The following is a 26,808-nucleotide window of genomic DNA, read 5'->3' on the forward strand; positions in this document are numbered from 1 at the left end:
GGTAGATTGTAGTACATATCATTCATAAATTTAAATTCAAATACAAGAAACACAGTATGTCTTTAATCCAATGTACGATGTAAGACAAAATTGAACCAAGTGCGATAACGACATATTGTCATTTATGATTAATAATGGTCCATGCGATGTCTCGATACCGTAATATTCTTGTACATCATATTTGTTTTGCATCTTTATTTAGATTTAGCTAACACATTTGAAATGTACTTTTTGTTTTGGCTTTTAATTATTCTCTGCGGAATTCAACTATTTCAAGTCAAGTAATAATAAGGACCAATTTCTAATTATTTTGCTTCGAATGTTTGTGTCACCACTGAGATCTAAAATTAGTCTTTGAAGTTTTACAGATACATTACCGTCGAAACAAAGTCATTATTGACGTCACTTCGTGAGATGACAAAACTAATCAATCTTAAATAAAACGAAACGAAATGTCGTGTTCTTGCGATTTTTGTTTAAAATGCAGATTAAGAGCATAGATTAGCTATTAACAGGTTTAGAATATGTATTCATTTGTTAATGCGATTAGTTTAATGACATACTAACTAGAATTAAATTGTGCTTCAAGAATTCCAGTAGTATTAATCTATTTCATTATATTATATATCCCTGTATGATCTAATATTATATTTGGTTAAATATAAAATCATAACTGTATTTAAATATGAAATCAAAATTTTATTTGGCTGTAAATTCAAAAGTTGTATTTAAATATAACGTCGAAAATTGTTTTTGAATAATATAAAATCAAATTTTTTTCTGAATACAAAATCAGTTTTTTAGTTAGATATAAAACCAAAATTTGAATATTTGCTTTCTTAGTGTCACTAAGCTTAAGCATGTCTCCCGTCGCCCCTTTGATTCAACATGTTTCAGTGTTTAAAACTTGAAATTGGATTCTCATTTGGGACTTCAGAAAATAGCAACAATTAAAGTCGAATGAATGTTTATTTTTTGTTAATGTCATCTTCAATCGCCAGTAACGTCTCGTCTCGGAGGCATTTTTGAAGGAATTAGTTTAACAAGATTTTCAACCCACCGCCAGACTGAAGCCAGATTAGTTTTAAATCTAATTAACCTTTCTTTGAAGATCAAGCAAGGTCTTATTTTAGAATCCTGATTATTCGGTTAAGTTGTATTAAGGGAACTTGTTTTCTGTTGTTACTTGTATAATGACGAGATCCGGACATCGGACCCCCGTCAGGATACAAATACAACACAAAGCCACAGAACAAATGGGAACAAAAGATCGTTGCCCATGACATGTATGAAAACACCAGCGGGGTAGCTTAAAACAGATATTGAAAACAGTGGATGATTACAGACCGAGGCAAAGTAATTTGCAAAACGCCATCAAAGTGAAACCTGTCATAACAGATTGTTTATAAAAGTTTAATGCTGCGCTTCCAAGAGACAATTCATATTTCAGAATTATGCCAATTTTTTGTGTGTCATGCGGGGGGTAATGTTAAATTTTTAATGAAAGTGACAAATTTAAATCCGTTTTTATATTGTCTAATTTGCCGAAGAATCGCGATCTGTGACGAAATGGTCAACGAGAAACTGATTAGCCTGTCATTCATGTTTTATATTAGAACGTGGGATTATTAAGAACGCATTAATTAGACCTACTAACAAACTTTCCAACAATCAATGAAAAGAAGTATATACTAAAACAAAAGAGATGACAATGACGACAAATGTCATACCGAATCGATGCCAACTAATATTTTTGTTCTGCGTGTGGTCAAACCTAGCTCTTTTCCATGAACCCTTTAAATGGCGATATTTTTCAATTAACGAGATTTTAATGAAAGGAGTGCTTTAAATGTTAATTGTCTCCCTTCTAATTTAGTAGACGCGATCAATAATGTCACACGCGCGTGTTAACACCCCTTTAATTACTGCAATTGGAAATTAATTAAACCCTGTCTACTTCATTTATTTAAGTAAATTTGATTTGTTTCTTGGGATTCGCATTAGCATAATGAATATTAGAAAACAACAAGGATTAAAGCAATAGAAAGACAGATGACATAAAGAGAAAAAAAGGTAAAGGTCGCTTACAATAATCAAATAAAACACAGCGCAAATTGTTAGCGACAGTTCTAATGAACAAAATGTTACTTAATAATGTGTGCTGAAAAGAACACAAGACAGAGCGATCGCTGGACTTTCATAAAATGGAAAAACAAGAGCTGCAGTAGATTAGCTGAAAGTGCCCCATATTTCCTTAAGGACAAAAGCATTGCACAACAAGACAAAGATCAAACGATACCGGAATACATCGTTGACAGAAGAACATTTATTAAAGCGATATAATGTAAAGTTAATATACTTTTACAGTATATAATATATGATTATATGAAGCCTTGTTTGAAACTGCGGGGGATTTTAAGAGGTTTTTATTACGAGCACCAAAAAATAAATGTAAATTTGAATAATCATAATAAAAATAAACGTACGCGCGATCATTAAGTTATAACTTGTATACACCAACGATGGTTTTCTGGTATCGCCCTAAGTGTTTAGAAAATTCTAATTAGTATCCTCGATGTAAAAGCAAGGGACGAAGAAAACGTAAAGTTGTAACAAGGTAAATGTTTATAAAAGTTTGAAGATTTGACTAATAGTACATTAATTGCTGTACACATTCTGGCCATTAATAACGAAACGCAGCATACTTGATGTTTTAATGACCCCGATGCCGTGTATTGAAAATCAACAATAAATTACTCAGCGGTTGCCATTTTCTTTTAGCTCTGTTCTTCATCAACAGCAGAAGCGTTTTGTCGATAAGGTTTCAAGTTCATTAAGCGACAAATAAAAACAATTTCTAGGTTCAAATCAATTTTGCAGAGATAACTACAGATATCGACAAGTTTGTTAAAAAATCAGCGGTCAAAGATTGATAAATACAAATAGCTAACGATTTTATGATAGAAAAAACAACCATCTTTTGATAAATACAATAACCATTGTATGAAATATACGAGTAACCCATTTTTTGATAAATACAATAACCATTGTATGAAACATACGAGTAACCATTTCCTGACATGCAACATGTCCATGATAAATACAACCGGTCATTTCATGGATAAATACAACCTACCATTTAATGATAAATACAACCAACCATTTCATAATAAACGCATAATCATTTCAGGATAAATACAACTAACCAGTTGTTGAAAGGGACTCGGACAGAAAAACTATTCTTATTCTGACAGCTCAATAAATCCGACAGTAGTCAGGTTATCCACCATTTATTCTTGCTGTCCTACTGGAAATTCCAATGTTAGAATGCATCATGTAGAAAGCCAAGGGGATGTCTATTATTGGGAGAAAATGGGCGGATAATTTAGGCTATGATTGTTTTTGGGCTAATACAATGTCATGGGTTATAGAGATAACGGATTAATAGATTTTCAAATTACATAGTCGTTGACCACCATCAGAGGCCAAAATTCAATCATTCATATTATTTGAAGTTGGTTAATTTGTAAATTAATTGCTGTTCTGTTTGTTGAACATTGTTACATATTGTTTTCTGGTAGAGTCTCTAAAATGCATGGCTCCACTTACTGAATAATAAATACGTTATGATGTTCAATAAGTGTGCACCAAGTAACATAGGGCATAATAGATAATATGTAACAGTATGGAGTCTGGTTAGCATGAGAGTTCTATTTCTTGTTCTACGGACTGCAGGGGGTAAATCATTTAATACATTCAATAGAAAATCATTCCTAAAGATACAATATTAATCAATGATCTATTATTATATGCCACTAGCTTTTTCCATTCATGGCGTAGAATATTGCATATCAATTACTGTTGATTCACTTTTCAAATAAATTAGAAACACGTTATAATAAGCAAACACTGTAAGTCTAGCAAATATAATGTATTATTTTTAAACAATGCTATAACAGTATTTGTAAAAAAAACTTGCACACTATTTGTAACAGAAACACACTATTAACAGAACCACGCTATTTGTAACAGAACTACGCTATTTGTAAAAGAAACACACTATTTGTCAAACAAACACACTATTTGTAATATAAATACCAACATAAACTATATCTAAAATTCGTCTTATGATTCAAGTGTTTAATTCGCCCTCCCCTTTATGCGTACATCCTTATTCCATGTAGATTTAGTTACCTTACAATATTTTATCTCTAGCTCCCCGTATAATATGACAATCAACCTCAAACTGCTAAGCCATATCTTAAGTTCCTTATCCTAAAGTTTCAGCCCAAAATAATAAGCCGTTTGAAATTTACCACAGTCATATAACCCAAAAATATAATTAAAAGGCTGTAATAACCTTCAAAATCCTGTTACTCACTAGAAAACCCCCCAAAAAACCCAAACAAATGAAAACTCGAAAATTTTGCAGTACATGCACGTCTCCGGTATAGACACTTTTATCCAGGCACAAGGTGGTATTAAACCCCACAGGAAAACTAGATGTTACTTGGAACTAAAATAAAGGATTCTAAGAGGCTTTCACATGTTGGCGCTAAAAGATATTTGGGATTTTCCACATTCCATGTTGATGAATTAGATAAAGAAACGAGCATATACCACATGGTTATGTGTACAAGAAGGGTAATGCTCTTTGTCAGTACATTGATCGAACCTTGAATCATTGAAGAACTCATAAGGGGAGATTATTATCAAATATTGATTTCCATCAGCGAAATTGTAACTACATGTATATTTATCTTTCATGTATATTATGACTGGCCTTACTGAAGGATGAAGGAAACTTATTGCTAAATATTGCTTTAATATTGCTTTTATAGTGTTGAATGAATACGGTTCACTTTTCTGCATGCATCGGTAATGTTTTAGAACTATTTTATCTTTGGGGAAGAATGTACAATAAAAGTTGTCACAATCAATAACACATTTGTTTAAAACAATAACAACTGGAACATGTAGACGATAAAACCCGTCGCATTAATAACAATTGAACACTCAGACGATAAAACATGTCGTGTTAATAACATGTAGACTAGATAATGGTACAATTGAGACATACTATAAACATTATTAAAATACAAGAATGGCGGGAATAAACTCAACCGATAAATAATGAAAGGAAGGACAAGGATAAAGAGAAAGTCGATGGCCATACTGGAAAAAGTGCACAACGTGTTAAAACTCTAACCAGAAAAAGGTCATAATTAGCAACTCGACACACCGGCATAGTGTTAGCTTAGATAATATCATGCTTCGTGTACGACGCTCTTCAAAATTTATAAGAAAGTTAACGACTATGGTACATAAAGATTCGCCCCTGGATCCGTCTCTGAGACGCCATACCATCACAACAATCACATTCATTTCTAGGCTTCATTATATTCGTCCATCGCTGCCCTGTATTTGACCCTTCCTTATTATTATTCCTTATAGTTAAATATTTAATATCATTTAATCATTTAAGTAAATATCTAAGACTACAGACAGAACAACGATCTCTGCTTTTATTCGTCTGTAATCAATTCTTTCAGCTGGTTAGAGCTAGCCTTGAGGGGCAAACTCCAAATCATGCCATAAAAATAATACAGTTTGAATTATGTATGAGCATTATACCAAGCGAAAAGCTAATTCGGAGTTTTTTCTTCGACTTAAGTGATTCCAATTCTCTTGTGATAAAGAAGAAGTCTGTTCCTAATATGTTTAATGGTTTATTGTCTGTGTTTTTATAAGAGTTTATTTTAATGATAAACTCGTCTTTACTGAAACGGAATATGAATAAGTTCCAGTTGTATGCGATGGGTTATCGACCGCTTCACATTGTAGTGTAGTGACAAGTGTTATACACAGATGCAGGATATGCTTACACCTCGTCTTGGATGCCGTACGAGGTTCATTTACATCACTGATATATGAAAAATGATATACATGGACGTGTAGAATCATTTTATATCTATCCTAGAATATGACAGACTTCTCCATCTCGAGTATAGTACAGTGGGGAGTCTCGGAAATAGATGGGAGGATATGCTTACACATTTCTCTTCCAAGGCTCATTTACATCACTGGAGTATGGAACATGCGATAAGTGTACTTCCTACCATCACATAATAGCCATAACATCTCCTCCATTCGTTGTAAATATTTAACTAACATATACAGCTAAAACTACTTTTTTGTTCTAGGCATCCATTCTATCTGTATTCTAATCAGCATCGTGTTTCCATACTTTGCATATCCCTGTTGTATATTGTAATGTTATCTATCTATTCTTATCTTGTTATTTACTTTATCATCCCTTAAATCTATGACAGTTATTTACTCGGTGTATATGGGAAACTAATGAACCACACAATCACATAAATTGATTAGGTTTCCATAAGGCTTAATCATTAAGTGCTGGAAAATGTTGGCAAACCAACTTCTAAAGATTATAAATTATGTATGCCTCTATGATCATGAATTTATACTGTCGTTCTAATAATGCATAATGCTATATAATAAAGAATAGGCCTACAAAGAGAGCGTTTGCTAAATAAAGATAATTGTGATTTTGCCAGAGTTATTTAAATTCAGCTATGGCTTTTAGTTTTGATTATTGCTGGATTATACATAGATATACCAGATGCAACAAAAACAGATTCGTACATGCATATGCACATCATTTTAGTTTACAATAGACTCCATTTAATTTAGTGGTATTTTGGCAAAGTAATCATGGACAATACACATAAGGAAATGACTATATTACCATACAGACATACCATTTGATGTTATCACCCATGACACAGCGTTGGGTCATTTTCGCTGGAACTATATACATGATGACATTTTAATCTGCCTTTTAGTCATTTTGGCCCCGACGCTGTACATGTACGCGCATTTGATAGATTCATCAATTAGTTTCTGATTAAGTTTCTATTTATGTACATGCACAAATCCGTAGATTATAATATATGTATACACGGAGAAAGTCCAGACGTAGATATTCCCTGTTATCCACGCACTAATATCGTCTGATATGTTGATTTGTTTAGATGTTCAAATGAACATAGTTTTTCTTGTCTGATCTGCCGTTCTGTTTAGATGTAAAAATGTACATGGCTCGTATCGTCTGATCAAGTTAATAAGGGGATGACTGGTACATAGTTTCACATTATTAACTATGATTTATTACTTCTAATACATATACATTTCTTAATAGATGTATTTTATGGGTGGCGTAGAACTAAATTAACACAATTAGGAAAGCTATACGGTCGGGAGGAGGTTGCTTGTGTTTTATTTATTATAATCATGACTCACGTTTTAAGAAACCGCGCCACATCAAACTTTGGGGGGAAAATCGGTTATAATATTACCTACTAAGTACAAATTACAATTCATCGGTTATAGGTAGAGATGGTAGCATAATGCACACACTGCAAATTTCTAAGCTGTCCTATTTGCTTCTCACACTTTTATTGATGTTGGTACTTGGGCAATTCAGACAGCTAAGAATTATTCACATTAAACTGACAGCGTTTCTAAAATCCTTGACCGTTTAGCGAAAACTTCTATGAGTTTACAGATTATGTTTTGGAACATTGTTGGTTTCTTTAACTAAAATTCATATAGTCCCAGTCATCAATCATTCTATTAACATTGAGCTAATTAATGCAATTAGTGTTGATTAGCTATTGTTTATATTACCATATTATGACGTTGATTTATGGGTATATTATTAATGTGATATTACAAATCTCCATTCATTATGCATAATAATAAGTCTCACTATTCATAAACCAGAGAAATTAAAAATATTCTCGTGATTTCTATGCACAATTGTTCTATATTTGCTATGATGTAATTGTTGTATGCGACAATGGGGCACACTTCTATTAATCTAAGTATCCGTGATTACTCCAAATGGTTGTTCATGGATATCACGTGATCATATATTATGACGCCATTGTTCAAATATTCTAATCACCAAACCACGCGTGACGTTTGAATTAAAGTGTCAGACACTAAAACGTCCAAATATCAATTAGTATTTAAGCTAAGCTTGGAACGGTATTATATCCAAAAGTCATCTTGGAAATTAGATCCCAGAAATCATCACCTAAATACCACAAGTAACCAACGATACGATGTTTATTAGATATGTTTTATTTATTTGAAAATGAAAATACATGAATATGGATATTTTATATATGACAGAACATGCTACAATCAGCCATGTTATAAATGTAACTATTTTTGGCCATGATCACGGGTCGACGTCAAATTTGCGCCATCCTTTCTCGAGTTGAGCATTAGAAAGGAAACTGAAAAATGCATTTATTATCAAGGTTGCCAATATCAATGCAATGTATCGCTAACCTTTCGTTACGCCACTGGGTGTTGCTTATCAGTTTTTTTTATCTATCATTAAACAAAATATTACTTTATTAAATCTAATGTATTCATCTTACACGAACACGTCGACATATCACTCTTCTTTCATTATTCTGAGTTGTGGGGCGTTAATCATGTTTTAAATATCATTTGTAGACTGCTTTGTTCATTTCTCTAGTTGTGAAGACTATCTTAGGAATTGTCATTACTCCAGTTGGCAAATATACATATGTAGATATGAAGCATAACGTTTTTAATGTTTATTGGTATCTTTTTAAAGAAATATCCAGAGTGCTTAGTTGAAAAAGCATTAGCTAGGATAGAGATAGCCAGAGACTACAAGCTTGTTGCGATCATCGGTTAAAACTGTGAATCAATGTCGCATATATTTCTTAATATACAAGTACAATGACTCAACAAAATGACATTTCGGCTTATATTTAATAATAGTGTAAAAGTGTGGGTCAGATGTGCCAGAGCGATATACCAGCCCAACAACTTTCAGGTGGGAAGGGCTTTGTTACTCCCAAAATTGAGTGGGTGTGGTGGAGACGATATAATTTATTTACCAAGGTCATTACAATGCTTTTCATTTTCATTTTAGTGGGATAACGTGTGTGGGTGCAGTGCCAATGGGCAGATAACATCTTTTGGTTATTGTTGGACATCGCCCTTCCACACACACACACACACACCGTGGCTCTCTAATTCTACGACTGTGTTTAAATATCCTTATGTTTGTTGATAGGAATAATTAAACACAGAAAGACCAATAGGCTGGTTCTGGATCAATTTGGGGGAAATGTGAAATCTGTTTTAACAGTGAGCACACGAATTCTGAGTGAAGCTGTTTACCACAATCATTTACACGACAAAAATTAATTAACCAACCACAAATTGAACATAAGTACACAATTAACTAAATGGATGAATCGAATGTCCACTGTGGTCATGTCACTGTGGACAACTACCTTGTGACAAATTAACATTTATAAATGAATTCTCGAACTAATAGTCGATATCCAGCAAGGAAATTGTAGATTTAATGGACATAACAATTTCTAAGACCCCTTTTCCATCAAAAGACCCCTATCCTATCCTTTATCAAATATTACAAGGATTTTCGGGATATGTATAAACAAGATCGAAAAAACCGAGACCAATGTATACACGTGTACACACGGAGGGCACTTAAAGGAACCCTTGGGTGTTGTAATTCGACGGAGATTAGACAGAACCGCCGGTGTTCGGGCTAAATCGTAATCATGACACACTGCATGGTGTATACCCATCTTCATTATCCCAGTTGGTGCAGATAGGTAGGTCATTAAAGTCTATGTTATTTCGTTTCTACATGCAGTGTAATAAAATGTCCGAATAACCGTATCAAGCACTGTATTTTCTCGTTCTTAGCAGACAAGTTGATAACAGACAGGCCACAAATTATGTCAGTCATGGGAGAAATCATTTAATAAAAGATGAATATCAATTCAATTTGAAAGCCGAAAGGCATCTTCATTTTTTTCTTGACAAGATAACACTTTCAGTTAAATCAAGAAAACACTCGATTCATTAGCGTCAATTGATTTTCCATGCTTTTTGTATCGAAATCCAATTTCCGTATATCAACAACCACAATATGCTATCTTTTAAATTCCAAAGATATTTTTGTTTGGAATTGATTAAGTCTTCACATCCGCTAAGATTCTCAATTTGCATCGGTGTCCTTTGGAGTTTTGACTTCATCTAATTGGATATACGCATAGAACGTGTCTCGGCTCGCCTCTGCATCTCGGCTTCTAAATGAAAATAAACATTTTTCGATGTTTTTAAATGTTTAATATTAGCGTTTTCCTGATTGTAAGAACATTAAAAAGATCTTAAAAAATGAAGACATTATCCACATTCTCGCATTAAAATGTACTTAGTTGATGACAAAATAATTTTAGCCATGAAATTCAAAATCTCAAGAGATCTATGGAGATCTATTTTCGCTTGTAAACTTTGACTTTAAAATAAAGATGTTATTTATGTGTTCAATAAAGTTAAATTTTGTGATCGTTGTACATATAAAAGTTGTTTTCCTATTTTTTTTCAATTACGCATTGTCCGTCCTCTCGATTTTAAGTAAATACATTTGCAGAGTGGGCGATTATTTTCTTCTGTCATAAAAGACTGGAAATGAATTAATTGCCAGGTGTTAAGTATTTCTTATATTAGTGAGGCGCCGGCACACTAACCAGAAGATCGCGGGTTCGATCCCGGTGTAGACCGAGAAAGTTCCTCGGGATTTTCCAACTTGGTGTCCACCTGTTAGTGGTGCCAGACTGATGGTCTAGTAAGGATGTGACGCACGTAAAAGAGTCCCTGGCAGTTGTGGTTGGTTAAACACCATTTGATTTCATAGCCAATGAAACGGTCTGTTAAGGCGAGTTCTTGGCGTGCGGTGCACGGACTCCGTGTGGTGCACGGAACTGTGGGTAAACCACTAGAAACGCCAACGCTGATTGATTAATTAATATCCGGCGTCATAGGGTCAAAAGCCGCTCGTCTGACCCCTGACGCGACCTTCCACTACAACTAGTCAGAACTTCATGTAGTTTAGGCCATCGAAAGTATCAAAAAACGAAACGAAATATAGTTCTGTATATTGGGCTAAAATTATTATATATATACAACTTCTTGCTCTATGCTATCAGAGCTGTAAGTTTTCCAACAATACGTTAAACATCTTGCACCATCTTATCTGGCGATGACAAACTATATTGCAAGCAACACTTTTTAGCAATGCCAAGACGCCATACACATTGAACCAAATATACTTATTGTTCTGTGACGTCACGATGAAGGAGTTACAACCTCAATATTTCAACATGGGAGTTTTTAGTGTAGTTTATCTAGTTCTATGTTGATGTTATATTGATAAGACTAAAATAACAATTATATAAGAACTAATGAAGATATATCACTGCAAGTTGTCATATTGTATAGACTGGTTGATTCCGACTAGGTGTTAAAATCCAGACACCATATGATAAATTGTTATGTAATAATCTTTGTACAAGAAAACATCGATATTGTTTCATCATTGTAACAATTCAAAGACATACATAGTTTATTGTATTCCTTATATTATAAAACAAAGTCTGCGACGCAAAGTAACATACGTCTTGTAGGCCGCCAACTGAACGTATGAAAACGGAATACCTTTTTTAGTTTGCTGTGGGGAAACTTTTGCCCAGAAAGCGGCACTAAGGTCAACTTTTATATCGAATCCCAACTGTCAATGGTTCTGTTACGGACTAGTCTACCTATACACGGGATCTCTGCTGTTCGTTCAAACCGGACGACCAGGCGATGTTCCTTGCCAGGCTCTCAGCCCTTGATCACTGTCAGAAGGAATGTCCAACCTGTAGTTTAAGTCTTCGTCTTGTGATGTTTTCCAGGCATTTTGTTAACGTACAAATAAGTTCGAGAACCCAACTCTGTAGAAGGAGTACCACAGGGTAATAATATCCTTTAATCAACAGTCATAGATGAAGGGCAATAACACCGGCACAGTACTAATTTCTCCTGAGAATTTGTTGAACTTCAGACTTCAGACAAGAACTTCACCCTGTAGTAGAGTGAGGACAAGTAATCATTTTAAGTTTATCAGCAATCATATAAGTCAAAATCAATACGAGCCTTATTTACCCGAAAATTATTTTTTCCTGAAACTTTGATAAAATCGGTGAAGAATTGTATCAACAGGGACAGCTGCTACAAAGATACCAACTATTCCTGGAAATCGCCGAAGAAGTGGATTCCGTAGAGTAAGTAAGAGTGCGGTAATGTACGTTATCCAAAGTTAGGGGTCATAACCCTGTAACTACTTTTGCGAATACGCTCAATATCAACGGGGACCATCTTATCTTTACCCTAAGCAAGCACGAACTGTGAAATTAGGTTAAGAGATGAAATTTGGGTTTAACGTCCTACTCCGACAGGGCTACTGAAGACGGCAAATTAGGTTAAGAACTTCACTACGTGGAGTAAAGTAAAATCTTGCTAGCCATATAAAAGATGATTACGAGAACGAAATTGTGGCTGAATTTCAACGAATCGAAGAAAATACATATTACGATAAAGGGCTAAATAGGTACTGTCATTGTTATCATCTTAAGACAATTTCTTAAGTGACCATAACCACTGAGAACAGAAAACATGTAACACAATTAATAAGGACGAAAAATGCATTCTGTGTTGTAATAGAATACATAACTCTTCCATATACTTAATTATTCATTATTTAACAAATATCAACCTAATGCTAATCTGCGGCGCCAGACGGAATTTTCAATGAAATATAATCGTGTTATCGAAAAAAATCCAAGTTTTGTCACTGTTCTTTTCATAGAATATATATTTTTGAACATATTATAACATGTTTCATATGGTATATGTAATGTGAGTTTCATGTTACATAACTGTCTCAGTAAATCACTATATAACCTCGTCATATCTTTAACATATATGTAACAGTGTTAAGTTTTTTTTACATCGTGTGTGAACTAATTTTCTACAACAACGATATATAATATTGTCCATGTTAGAACTGTACAATCTTTTATTATTAAACATTGTGGACCTGATTGATTCAATTCTAATAGGTGTCAAGTAACAAAGACTTTTGTCCAAATTTTACTAAGACCGAGAACAGCTGTCAAGGAAGAAGAAGCCTTTATTCTGTATTACAATGACGTTTTTGAATTTAGTTCATTCAGGTCGGCTCGGATCCGCTGTGGTCCTGTTAATATTTATTGACAAAATTACTTCCATGTTACATTTTAGCGCAATTAATCTCAAACAGATTGACCTAAACTGTAGTGTCGTTAAAATTTGCAGTTTACTCATTTTAGTTACATTTTTTGGTCCTTTATTTACTAAATAGCCCAACACTGCAGAAAATAGCTGAAACTATTAATAAGTCGGGTTAAATGAAAAGCGGTATTGCGAAAACTTTCACAAAATTAGGTGTAAACAGAAATAAAGATGACAGGGGATAAGCATTACATATTACTGTAAATAACACTAATGACATCCCTAGATAACACTTCTGCAATAAACAGCGACACCAAGACTTAACCCAGACAGCCACAAGAGAGAAGGATTATCGATTCTATTAGGTAACTGATTACAAGGTAATAAGACTGGGGACGCAACCTCGCTCATTTACAAACGTCATGTTAGCAAAAGACTTGTAATTACCTCGCCGTCAAACATTAGATTTTTACTCGGCCCTTTCTTTAGTATGAATAAGCCAGACAGACATAGATAACGCGATCATTCAGAAGTCCATTTACAAATCCTTGGCCAAAACAATGTTTTAGTTGTATTATTTTATTAAATAAACTAAAAATGATCAACTCAATTTCCATAATTATAATCAAGACAGTGACTAAGTTTACATCTATAGACTATGAACAGTTCACATTCATTTTTAATATATTTGTACTTATTCGTAACTAGTTAGTTGATACTCTGCGACTAAATTCTAATAGGTTAATGGGTCATTAACGCTTTCAACAATAAAGTGAAAGTAGATAATTATATATATTATATGCAAAATGCCCCACAGACTAACTCACTCATCGAAAATCGAAGCACTGACAGTATTACTTAGAGCAAAATTAAAAGTTTTGAACACCACTATAGGCAATATCGTGGAAGACGTGTAATGAATCTTAAAGTGCCTTTCTGACAAATAGGTTGACAGATATGTCTGCAATTTAATTTAATTTGAACTCAACCCCACCTATGTAACTGTATATTCAAATAGCAAATTATTTTTAAGAACTGGAGAAGATCTTTAAAGTGATAATGTCTCTTTAAAAAAGTAAATGTGTATGGATTTAAACAAGAACAGTAAAACGTAAATGGGAAGCGATTTACAAGACGTAATCTTATCTCTGTCACGATTTAAATGTATAGCAGACATTGAGTGTGAAGATGTATATAAACGTAAACCATAAAATTCACCTATGTAAACAAAATTAACATTTAACCTCCAAGGATTGATTAAGCATGTTCTCAACATCATTTAATCGTTAGTAATCTAGTTGTCTTACAACCTTTTATATATAGAGGAATCCAGTAGGATTTACACTAGATTAATTTCTAATGTATCAGGAAAGCAAATCGCTTATATTTTCTTATCTTCTTAATGGAAACCGATAAAATTCTGGTTAAAATGTCGTATCGCTTAAACGAGCTATTAACATTCTGCGACGTGCTACAGCTACTGAGATGCGTGTCTCACGATGGAAGAGCAATTCGATCCAGTATCTTCATTTAATTTTTCCTCTTGACATTCCAATAATATAAATTTTAAGCGACGGAATTGCCTGAAATTACTTACGCTAATGTCTCCATTAAGACACTCGTGTGATGGTCACACGCTTGATGGCCCATCATAAAATGCACCCATGTTCATTTCGTGTTGTAAAATTTATTCCATGGCCAAATCGATGAATGAAACTTTTCGCAGGGTTATGCGAGACGAGAAATTCCCATAAACTGTGAGGAAGCAAGCCGTTTATCAGTTCTCAGTGGTTCAATATCTCACACATAGTATCGCCATTTATTTTATAAATCATATAAAACTAGCTTAACGGATACGATTAAACGATAAAAACGATAAACTAAATCGACAGCTTGATCATAAAATAAGGGCGATCGTAAATATGTAAAATAAGATAAAATCAAACAGAAGATGTGTGGTTCGGGAATTATTAACTTTCTGATCTTTAAGAGGATATATCTGATGCAACTTCAGTCAGTATTTGCCTTTAAGGTGACACTGTTTCATCTTGTGATGCGAAAGCTTAATGAATACCAGATAGCCAGTTTGGTATGAGTGGTTAAGTTGATCGTAGCGAATTCAAATTTACGTTCTGTATATATTCGGAACGCACTTTATTTTTTTTCAGATATACATGTTTATTATCATTGTTATACGCCCACATTGAAATGTGGTCGTATATTGTTGTCGCCCTCGTCCGTCGGTCCGGCATCCACAATTGTTTGTGGACGCTCTATAGTCTAAAGTTAATATCCGATTGACTTTAAATTTATACACAGTGCTTAAGGTCATGAGACGAAGAAGCATATTGATTTTCAGCGATTTCCGATAATTTTTGCCAGAGTTATGGCCCTTGATCACTTCAAAAAATCTTGTGGGTGCTCTAGAGGCTAAAGTTAATATCCGATTCACTTTAAATTTATTTAATCCTATTGATTTTCAGCGATTTCCGATTACTGCCAGAGTTATGGCTCTTGATCACTTTGAAAAATCTAGTGGACGCTCTAGAGGCTAAAGTTAATATTCGATTGACTTTAAATTGATACACAGTGTTTAAGGTCATGAGACGAAGAATCCTATTGATTTTCAATGAATCTTTATGACTTGAACAGCTAAATCCAAGATGTTAAAAGTTTGTTTACTAAACGTTAGCATGGGGCAGAACTTTATAAAAACCAAACAAATTCTAAAGTTTCTCTGATAATTACTTGTTACTCTTAATCAGAATTTAATGTATTATAAATGTTTCATTACCGAAAAAAGTACATGTAAAAAATATGGGACAACTCTTGTTGACTGCCCGGACGATATATCTGCTTTGGACGTATGTTTCGTTACCTGGCAACCTATCTTTACTACTATTATTATTTATATTGTCTAATCCCAATCCATTGGCATACATCTTTGAATCTGCGATTTTATTGACAGTCTTCAGATTGAACCGGTGTTCTTTTACTGCACAGGAAGTGGATGTGGGAGTTTAGATCTAAATCTAAATACACCGTTAGAAAAATTGGCACTTAACATGTTCAGTTAAGGCGTTGCCAAGCCGGCCTGGCGCTTGCTTGTTCGTCCCCTACAGGTGTCCACCCGCCTGTTCGTCATTATGATTTTCCGGACATATTTTTTTCAAAAATTAAAATTTGAGATTTTGGTTGACACGGTATACACTGTTGTATATAGCAGAGCTAGCGATCAAGTTATCGTTTCGTCAAGTTCCGATAATTGCGGACTGAATAATGGTCCTTTGTGGGCTTAAATTCCACATTGGGGCATTTGGTTGAAAGTTACAGACCAATTTTGTGAGAATTTATTTTACGTCATTTAGGATTAGGAACTAAATGTTTAGTAATCATGCGTTATATAAATCCTGATATTATTATTATTCCATATATTCTTACTTAGATTATGTATTTACAGTGTCAGCCTTTATATATTTATGCATTGTAAGCTGTGTTAGAGTCGGTAAAGGACATGTATTGCTTCAGCAGTAATCTCAGAATGTCTGTTTGGTATAAAAAATGTCCATATCACAAAATACTTTACAGCCTGTTTTACATCAGAAATCACTACAATCATTTTATAATCCCAATAAGGCAAAACATTCGAGTCAATTTCCAATTGTTTTCCTGGTAAATTAAATGTTGTCCATTGTAATTATTTCAAATAAAATTACAATTTTATGATTGACAAAAAATGAACAAGATTCAAGGACTTTATTTTCTTCCTTCTCTGTATTGTTTCTTGATGGTTCAACAACTGTAAGTGTGATTGGTTTTTGGCTTGACGTTTGTGTTTAAATATTTACTGCTGTTTTATGCGTAGTTGAGTAGATTGTCTATTTAACAAAATAAAACTTGGTTACAGTTTTTTTGCACTCATAATAACTTGTTCTATTGTCACTGCGTGGCATTCCAAATGGCATTTAAATTCCGTATCTACCATGGGAAAATTGACTTCAATGAAATTGTGCTCACGCTTTGAAAATTTCCGATTCTGTCCACTGCCATGATCTGAAGTAATGTTCCAAACCCTGAATTTAGACAAACAACTATTGATTCCTGGGGTGTATTTTTTGTAGATTAGCAGACATGTAAATTGACAAAGTTCTTGCTTGAATACTAAACAATCCTTGGGGAATTCAGTAAAACATTCTCAATAATTCATGTTCCCGGTGACACACATCACAGATTGAATGAAACATTAGCAGTAGCGACATAATAAGTTATGTTTAATGGGATTAGTTTAAAAGCTTCGAATTTCTATTCTTTCAATTTCATTGTAGTTAACATCATTGCCGCTGTACATTAAATAGAAACGGGTTTAACTTAAAAGTTTATACATGATATTACATAACCTTATGTCAAAGTTTATAATTGGATGATTTAGATGAGTTATAATACAACTGATAGTTAATTAATCTGCCTAAAAGATACATGCTATATAGTAAACATAAACGATACGAAGATTAAATTATATATACTCTTAAAAAAAGTAGGGGATATTCAGAAACAATACAAAACTGCAGAAATGCACTGCTGTTAGGTAACCAGTGTATGTTAATAACAGACCAATTGCCTACACATGAACTTAAACAGTTCATATGGTGGACTTATCTGACGGCCCCATTTCACTCGCAAAGAGATACACCGTCAAAAGTGAAAATGGACGTTTTTTTATTTTTGTCTTAATAATGAGTAATGGCTCCGCCAATCCTCAGACGTTCAGCAATTCGTCGTGGCAAGAGTACATCTTGTTTTTTTTATACATTTGAGTGACTTTCCTCACTATGTTACGCAAAGAATAAGGAAGGTTATTGCGTGTCCATGACTTTTCCCGCACTAGATCTATTAAAATAGGTCTGTACGTCTGTCTGTCTGTCCGTCTATCTGTTGGTCCGTCACATTTTTTGGGACACAATGACTCTGCTTCAAATTGAGGTAGAATGTTCAAATTTGGTGTAGGCGTTTATTAGGTGAATACCTTGATGGAGTTTGAAGATGAACATTTTCTGCTTAAGGTAAACAGTCATAGAGATAGGCAGTTTGATTAGTTGATACTTTGGAACACGATAACTTTAGTTTTAAGTAAGTGAGAGTAATGAAACTTGGTAACTTGGTTTATAGTTTCATTGCATCAATGTCTTGACTAAGTTCGATAATAAGCATTTTCTGCCCAGGGTAAGCAGAGCGATAAGCAACAGAGGTACAATATTCAAACTTAGCGTAGGCATTCATTTGGTGAATGCCTTTACGGAGTTCGAAGATGGGCAATTTCTGCTTACCTTTAGTTTCATTGCTTAGCACTTTTGGAAAAAATAAATGTGCAATTAATCAATAACGTGTCATCTATTAATTTTGGTATTTTGGCGGGGGACATCAGCCTCACTGTTGGCTTGTTTTACCTTTTAATTGGCCCTCCGCACTAAAAATAAGGGAAGTTATTGCGTATGCATGACTTCACCTTTTCCCGCAATAGATCTATCTTTATCTAAAATTGTTTTTTATTTTGGTGATTGATTTTGCCCAATCCGATTTGTTAGAGACCGTGGATGCGAAAAAGAAAAAAAAATATCGCGAGACATCCTAGAAATCGACAGGTAAATATCTTTTAAATTGAATTACCAGTATAGGTAAATAACACGAATAAAATCATCAATATACTTAATAACTAAATAATACATGTCAATAATTTATCAATATTAAGAATGGCACAGGTTTATTGATATATAATTTGAAAGTTCAGCATGTTCGATAGTATACTGTTAATCCATTGTTCAACGTTGTCAAGATAATCTGTAATCTTTACCTTTTGAATGTTAGACAAGATTAAAACCAACTGGGCGTTACTTTGATGAAATTCCTTTAAAATATACTTTCAATGTGAAGTTTGTCACTTTAAGATCGACGTGTAGGTAACCCATCGGTATAAACATATTGAAGAGGACATGTCAGTGTTAAGAGTAAACCCTTATGTTAACGTGAAGTGTTGTTGAAGATATTAACCTACAATAGATCGAATTGATTAAATAAGCCTTTTCTATCTACTTCTCTACAACATGTAAAACGTTCACAATAAAACCATTATTAATTCCGTTAGATGACAACTATATGGCCGTTGCTCTTATGGATTTCGACGGTTCTGCATAACGATGGTTCGATGTACATTTCTATAAGGCATGTTGGTGATAGTCTTTATGCTCGAAAGTCTTGCGCATACATTATGCAAGAGCTAAATCTGCCTATTGCAGGTCTTTCTTTAGACCTGAAATGTTATCTGAATTATTAATTAGACATTAATTAACTTATCCAGACCATAATTAACTCTCGATGTCGTCGCTAGCCTGTGATATTTACTGGATTTGAATCCGATCTGCTGTTCAACGCTCATTGATGATTAGATCCAAAAATGGCTAATCGAAACTATGTTTTTTTTTATCGTACCGTCTTTAGTAATGATGACGCCCCTTCAAATAAAACATGTTAACTCGACGTAACCTCTAGCACGGAAAATCTGGTTTCCTAATACATTATGAGTCAAGCGTATGAACATATTATTATTGAATATGAACTGGTTTGAAGGTCGAAGGTTTCTCCATAATTAATTATTGTCTCTATAATGAATTAATCGACTCAGACAAATCAATGCAGGAACACAGGCTTTTTTTGGTAAATTAGTTTTAATAATTTTAAAAAATGGTGCAGTCTACAAATCCGTCAGATTACACATGTTGACATTTTGAGTAGCGATAGTCGGCATCAGTCTTTTGCGTTCTGGGTAATCATGCTAAATGTATATTAACATCGGATAGGATGATTATTATTGTCGCAATTATCACATTTATGCTAAGATGTCGATAACTTTGATGTAATCAAGATGTTACTCGTCGAAAAGGAAGCGAAAATCTGCAGGGAAGATGGGTTCTTGAAAAAGTCAATATCTACACGTTTTGAAATGTTTTGTCTTGAAACCTGGATATACCAAATAGTTCGATCTATACACACGTCTTTTTATTAGAAATCCGGGAGCAATAATTTTCATTTTTTTTTTAAATACATGTAGTAGAATCACCATATACATAATTCATTTGATTTATATTTTTTTACGATATAAGTAGACATAGTCAGTAAACATAGCTAAGTTTGTAGAAATATTCCTATGTGTCATGATGTTTATAAAAATGCATATACTCGTTTTATAAAATTTCTGATTTTGAACATGGACTTCCATCTTCTATTACAGATATATTGAGATTTACCTGGCAATATTTACATATCCTGTTTTCTCTGGCTATGTTGCCCCAGCGATCCGTTTCGATGGCTAAGTCATGGTTTAAGCACCTAAATCTCGTTAAAGATCTCCTATAGTTATGAATTATCAATATTCAGATAAATAACTTTCAGAAATAATTTGTTTATGCAGATATTGAATACATTGTTACATTCATTTACGTACTTGATTAACGTACTTGATTAAGATGAACAATTATCCATTGTTAAAATCTGTGTAATGTATGTCTGATTCTGCTAAAGTCTTATGCTTCTTCATCATTACTGTATGGTTGTCTCGTGCCCGTTGCGCTACATATAGATATATTGGGGACTGCAGTTTGAGAAACTAATAAACCCAACCATGTGGATTCTTTGTAGGCTTGTTACCCATATATTACAGATGTCCACCTTCCTGGACATGTAGTTAAGTTTCTTTGTTTGATTCTTTGTTTAATGGACCTTTCGGACAACTATTTTGGGGATATTTGCGGTTATCTTGTTTCATTTTCTGTAAGGTATTGGTTTTAGTCCCTGTAAATAACTAAAGATCTTAAAAGCTACTTTCTTTCAAATTTAAGTTTTTTTCTCACGGGGATGATGAAATTAGAGCATCGTATTTTATCGTCTGATCTGTGTGAGGATACATTCTCTTTTCTCACTTCTTGATTTCATGTGGAATATTTTGACAGTTGACAATTAAAGAAAAAGAAAAAAATACTCCTCCCTTACATGGCATAAAAACGATCGGTTATATTTCTAGAAAAATATAATCTCTGTGAAATGGGTTTTTGATTCTAAAAAAAAAAGAAAATAAGAAATAAGTAAGGCACAGCTGTGTCCACGTTCTACAATATGATAATATACCTACACCGTATTGTGTTGATAACTTTTTTAAAAACCGGAAATTGAATGTTTTTAAGATAGGATTCCACCTACACCCACAAGTTCCACAAGAATAATCAGTTTATCTTACTTAAATGTCTGGGAAGAAAAATCACAGAATCTTTTATTATTTTAGCTTGGTAGCTTGTCTTGCGTTTAACACGGCCTTACAATTACCAATGTCTTATGTGTAAACTCCTCTCAGAATAGTTACATCTGGACAACGACATATTGGAAGGACGGTTTTAACATTCACAACGCCTTAAAATTGCATTGGCATAGATGCTTATGTTAACATTTCTATAACGCACGACTCTTTCGCTTTATTCAAATTCTTTCATCGTTTATTTTACCAAATATAAAAATTACCCTCTGCCCTTTATTTTATTGTGTAGCATGTTATTTTCCCATTGCATTGTTTGCTACCAATAAAACATGAATATTTCTACATCTGGAAATCAAATGTTGTTTATGATGGCTTCACAAAATGTCTGGTTATTCAAAATCAATTATTCATAAAACGAGAATTTGTTTGTATCAACACTTAAGAATTGATCGTTTTTATTCCTTCTTTATTTTCTATTGCTGTCGATATTGGTTCAGAAAAGGCGATGTCGTGTTGGACTAAGGTTTAATGTCATTAAACGAATAATTCTATAATGGCTGAGAAAACTGAAAGCATACCAGGAAAATATTTGTAAAAGTCGAATAAAAATATAACCATTTATTATTGATGATTGAAATTTAATTATAACGGTTATCTAAACATGGATAATGTTTCGATCAAAGTGTTTCGGGTGGTTATTTCTGTTTGGCACTTTAAAGTGGCCGGTGTTAAATCTACTGAATTGGAAAATGTAAAACTTAATTGAGAACAATAAAAACACCGCATTGATCAACTACTTTTGATGAAAAACATAGGAAAACATTATAGTTTCTGATTTTTATGAGTAAGAAAATTATTGAAACACAATTTGGTTTTTAATTGGATAAAATGCTCTATATTTTCTTGGGTACTATAAGTGGTACAAAGTTGATGGCAATTCCGGATTCGTTCGAGTTATCTTCCATGTATTTAGCTGAACAATTTTCAAGGGTTTAGGGAATAATATTAGGTGAAATATGTTTCTTATTTTTTAAAGTGGGTTTGGGGAGTGGTGGTTAGGATACAAAATGTTTCTTAATCTGATTGCACAGGGTTTAAATGTCAGTGTGATCCCGGAAGACCCTTCGGGGTCTTGCTAAACACAGTTCTCGCTTGGCAGATGTCCAATGAAAAACGGAGGCGATGGATACAAATCGGTTGTACACGCGAAGGATCTATTGGCAGATGCAATTCAAAAATGTGTAGGCAAAATACGCGACTGGTTAGACAAAACATATCAATTTCATTTACTTCCTCCCACTGCTAAAGACCACTACGCACAAGTGAATTATTGAAATAAAACTGAACTATGTGTTGGTTCCTGAATGACCTAGTTTGTGTCGAGTAGACGTTAAACCCCCACCTCTCTCTCTCACACCGCATGTTAGTTTAGAAATTGCTAAAGTAAAGTGTCAATAGAAAGAAGACATGCTTTTAGAGTACATGTACAGAATAATATGAGTTTCCTATAATCACCCTATTGGCGTATACTGACGATCCGAAGGGCCCTGTCACTAATTTTAGATTAGCAAGGTTGTTCTGTGTTTTTGTAGGGCTGTGGATGTCTAATCTTTTTTACGTGCTGTGGATGTTGCACTGTCTATTATATTTAACCGTAGCCCTATTTGCCGGAACTGTCATACTTATAAATGAAAATTCTGATTGAAAAAATTGATGTTATATTTAAGATGCTTGACTTTGAAATGAGATCAAATTAAATGATATCATTTACCACCCCCACAAGGAAAAATGTCTAGTTGCTTAATTAGGCTCCGGAACTGAAGATTGTGTTTCAAGTTTTCTGATCACGGATCTGTTTTAAGTATTTTTTGTTTCTGTAACAAGTTGAACGTGAAGCGCTGTAGCCTGAAGGTGTTCTGTACATTAGTTTAATCGATGGTACACACTCTAGGAACATGCCACGCCAATTACCGATTCCCACATCACTCAGTTAAAGCATTGTGGAAATACATCCACAAGATTACATTTCTCTTTTACCGGCTTTCAAATTCTTAAAGTTTAAATAGTAACACAGACAGTGGCAGAATAATGACCTATGTTTAAAGATAAAGTTCCCTAATTAGACTCACCCCCAGACACCAGAACATATTCTGTGACGTTATGAACTTTTAAACATTTATACTCGAATTCCAAATATGCTCCGCAACCTTTGCAACTGGTTATGAAAGAAGAGATGTTTCACTTTAAATACTAACGATATTTCAAATTTGGCTATAGCTGCTAGGCGTCGTGTAAGAAGTAGGGAATGTTTACATTGACTAAAATAGCATATATATTCCTTTATAGTGTTAGGGATCATCGCAGATTGGCAGCTAAAGACCCAGCACGCATACTTTTACATTAAAGTACATTTCCGATGATGATGCATTGACCAAACAGATTCAGATGGCATGAATCCTTTCGGTGTGCACGTTCTGAATGCCGTTCTTGTTCGATAGAGAAAATATTTGAGATTTTGTCTAAATATCCTTTGGTGTTAAGATTCATGTCATAAAAGTTCGCACACATGTCAAAAATCAATAAGGTTTCCTACTAGTATTTCTGAAACAGAATTATTATAAAATTGACCCTCCATCGTAAATAGTTATATTAAATATAACTGTATTATATTATAATAATGCATGTTATCTTCATTTGTTTTGTATAAATGTTATCTAAGTTGGTTCCGTGTTATTGTTAAATAAGCACTCTTGGGAGAATGGTTAGCTGTATATATTATATATGTATAACGTCGGCAGATTCTATCAGTTTCATGGTATTATGTAATGTCGGTAGTTGACTTCTTTACCACCGGCAGTGACCTATATTTACTTTCACTGTCTTATCCGTAGTCGAAATGCAACAAAATTCGCAACGGTGACGCGAGTTCAGAGATCATCTTTCAAGTAAAATCCCAAACAAGGTTTTTTCAAGCCGAATGTAACTTGAACAAATTGATTTTATTGGTTTAATTAAACTGGGATTCCAAACCAATTAACCAAGACGTCAGGGTTATTGGTAAAATTAGATACGGCTTAATTGATAATGAGTTGCCTTGAAAGCATTGGTGGAACATCTTTGCAGTGTGAAAATTTAGATATCAGCCCCATTGATTGAGGTCTAAATTTGTGTATTTTGCATACGTACAGTGACCGGTTGGGTCCAGGGGGAGGAGCCATGAGGGTGGCCAAGGCTTCTTTTACGTGCACGTCAGTTTGAACATGTGACCTCTGGTTTTTTCGTCTCGTCCAATCCTACCGGCCGACCACTGACCGGGGGGGGGGGACACCACGGAAAATCCCGAGATCGAAGCCGGGATCTCCAGGTTAGCGAGCCAGGGTCTGACCTTACTAACTGAGTTACTAAATTGTAATTAAAGTGCATATGTACTGCATATTTTTATAACGAAGTTCACCCAATACCAACTCCAATAAAATAAAAACCTATCTTATTACTTTTTCACGAATGGGTAATCATCACCGAGCTGCGGCATAAAATACAGACAAAACAGAACCGATTTTTTAACACTTTAATCAGAATTGCTGGATGTAGAATATTTTAATACCCAGGTCGACTTTTGTGTTTTGACGAATATTGTTTTTTATATGTCTATATTTGTGGGTTTTGATTTCCCTTGAGATTATTCCAATTTCCTTATTTAGATATAAACTAGGGAAATCCATTTTCTTGTGGAACATAAATATTTTTATGGTTTGTATGTTCATCAAGTATGTTATCACTGTATGTAAATTTGTAGAAGCAACTTCCGGAATTCACAATAAAATCATGTTAGAGCATAGAATTTTTGAGATGTCATTTTATTAACGACACATTCTTAAAGGAAATAATAGAAATGAAATGAAATGGGGTTTTAACGTCTTAGTTTTCTACACCGACGGCGGAAACTCCCAACAATCTTTCTCGGCCAACACCGTGAGCGAACCCGTGACATTCTGGTTAGCGATCCATTTGGAAATTACGTTTGTTTCATGGTTAATATTTCGAACTGCTGGGCTACTAACTGAAATAAAACATGTACTATGTTAATCCCGAAATCTCCCACACTGCCCTCTCTATCTCCCCCCAGTTTCTCCATGTAAAACAATTATGTGTTGTGCGTATATATTTAAACACTTGTCTATGCCCCACGGTTGCCTCCCACCCAGAAGCTCCGGCATCATTAGTCCAAATGCTATGGATATGCTTATTGTTTTTGGAATACATTATATCACTGCTCAATTACCTGAGAAATTTGTATACCTGACTCGAAAGCGTGTTGTTCATTTTTTGTATAATGACAGAACTCGTATATACGTTTACCTCGAGGAAGCATTCAGTACGTCTTCTTAATGGAAGGGACTGTAAGCCAGATACTAGTGTACTAGAATATGTAACGGTGCCAACATATAAAACAGATTGCATTAATATTCTGAAGATGTCTTTGAGTTTTACTATATAAAAAATCAGAGACCATTTCACTCAGATTCCTCCAATAAAATAAATTACTAATCTTATTAGAAGGTAGTAGAGATTGGGTTATGGCGGACAAGCGAAATCGTCTAATAAAATTATTGATGAATGATGAGAAAACAGCGAGGTTCTAATCACCTGCATAACATCCAAAAACTCATAGAGTGAGGAAAAGCAGAACCTTTCAATAAGATGAAAGACACATTATTTGCTGAATCTTGGATTCTGGCGCATTTGTACTTTATTCAGAGCTCCCGTTATATAGTAATTGAGTTGTGTCCTTAAACATTGTGTGCAGAAGATTGTGTATCGAGAACATGTTAACAGGTCAGTTAGTTATTACACTGTGTCGTGGGTTAATTAGAAACTTGTATTATTCGGTATCGTTATTAGACGTGAAAGAAAGGCACACCCCGAATCTGGTATTCCTCCTACGGATTTCTGTTATTTCAGTGCACAACAAGTGAATAAAGTAATATCATAATTTGAGTATTCACTACAGTTTCCACAGTATCAACTATTCAGTAGTATAAATAAGGGATATACATGTACTATAAAAATATTATCCTCCCCCAAAACATTTATTACCGTATAACTAACAGTTATATCCATTTTCATTTTAAAGTATAGTGCGTAGTAGGGTTTCCAGTCAAGAGTTATGTGCTTTGGGTACACATAGTCTGAGCACACCCTCAATAGAGAGATACATCGCATAGATATCTGTATATAATGAAGACCCAAACAATCCAGTATGTAAATAATGTGGGCACCACACGATCTTCATACAAACCATAAATATA

The sequence above is a fragment of the Patella vulgata genome, chromosome 4, assembly GCF_932274485.2.
Source record: "Patella vulgata chromosome 4, xgPatVulg1.2, whole genome shotgun sequence".
In the NCBI taxonomy this organism is placed as follows: Eukaryota; Metazoa; Mollusca; class Gastropoda; family Patellidae; genus Patella; species Patella vulgata.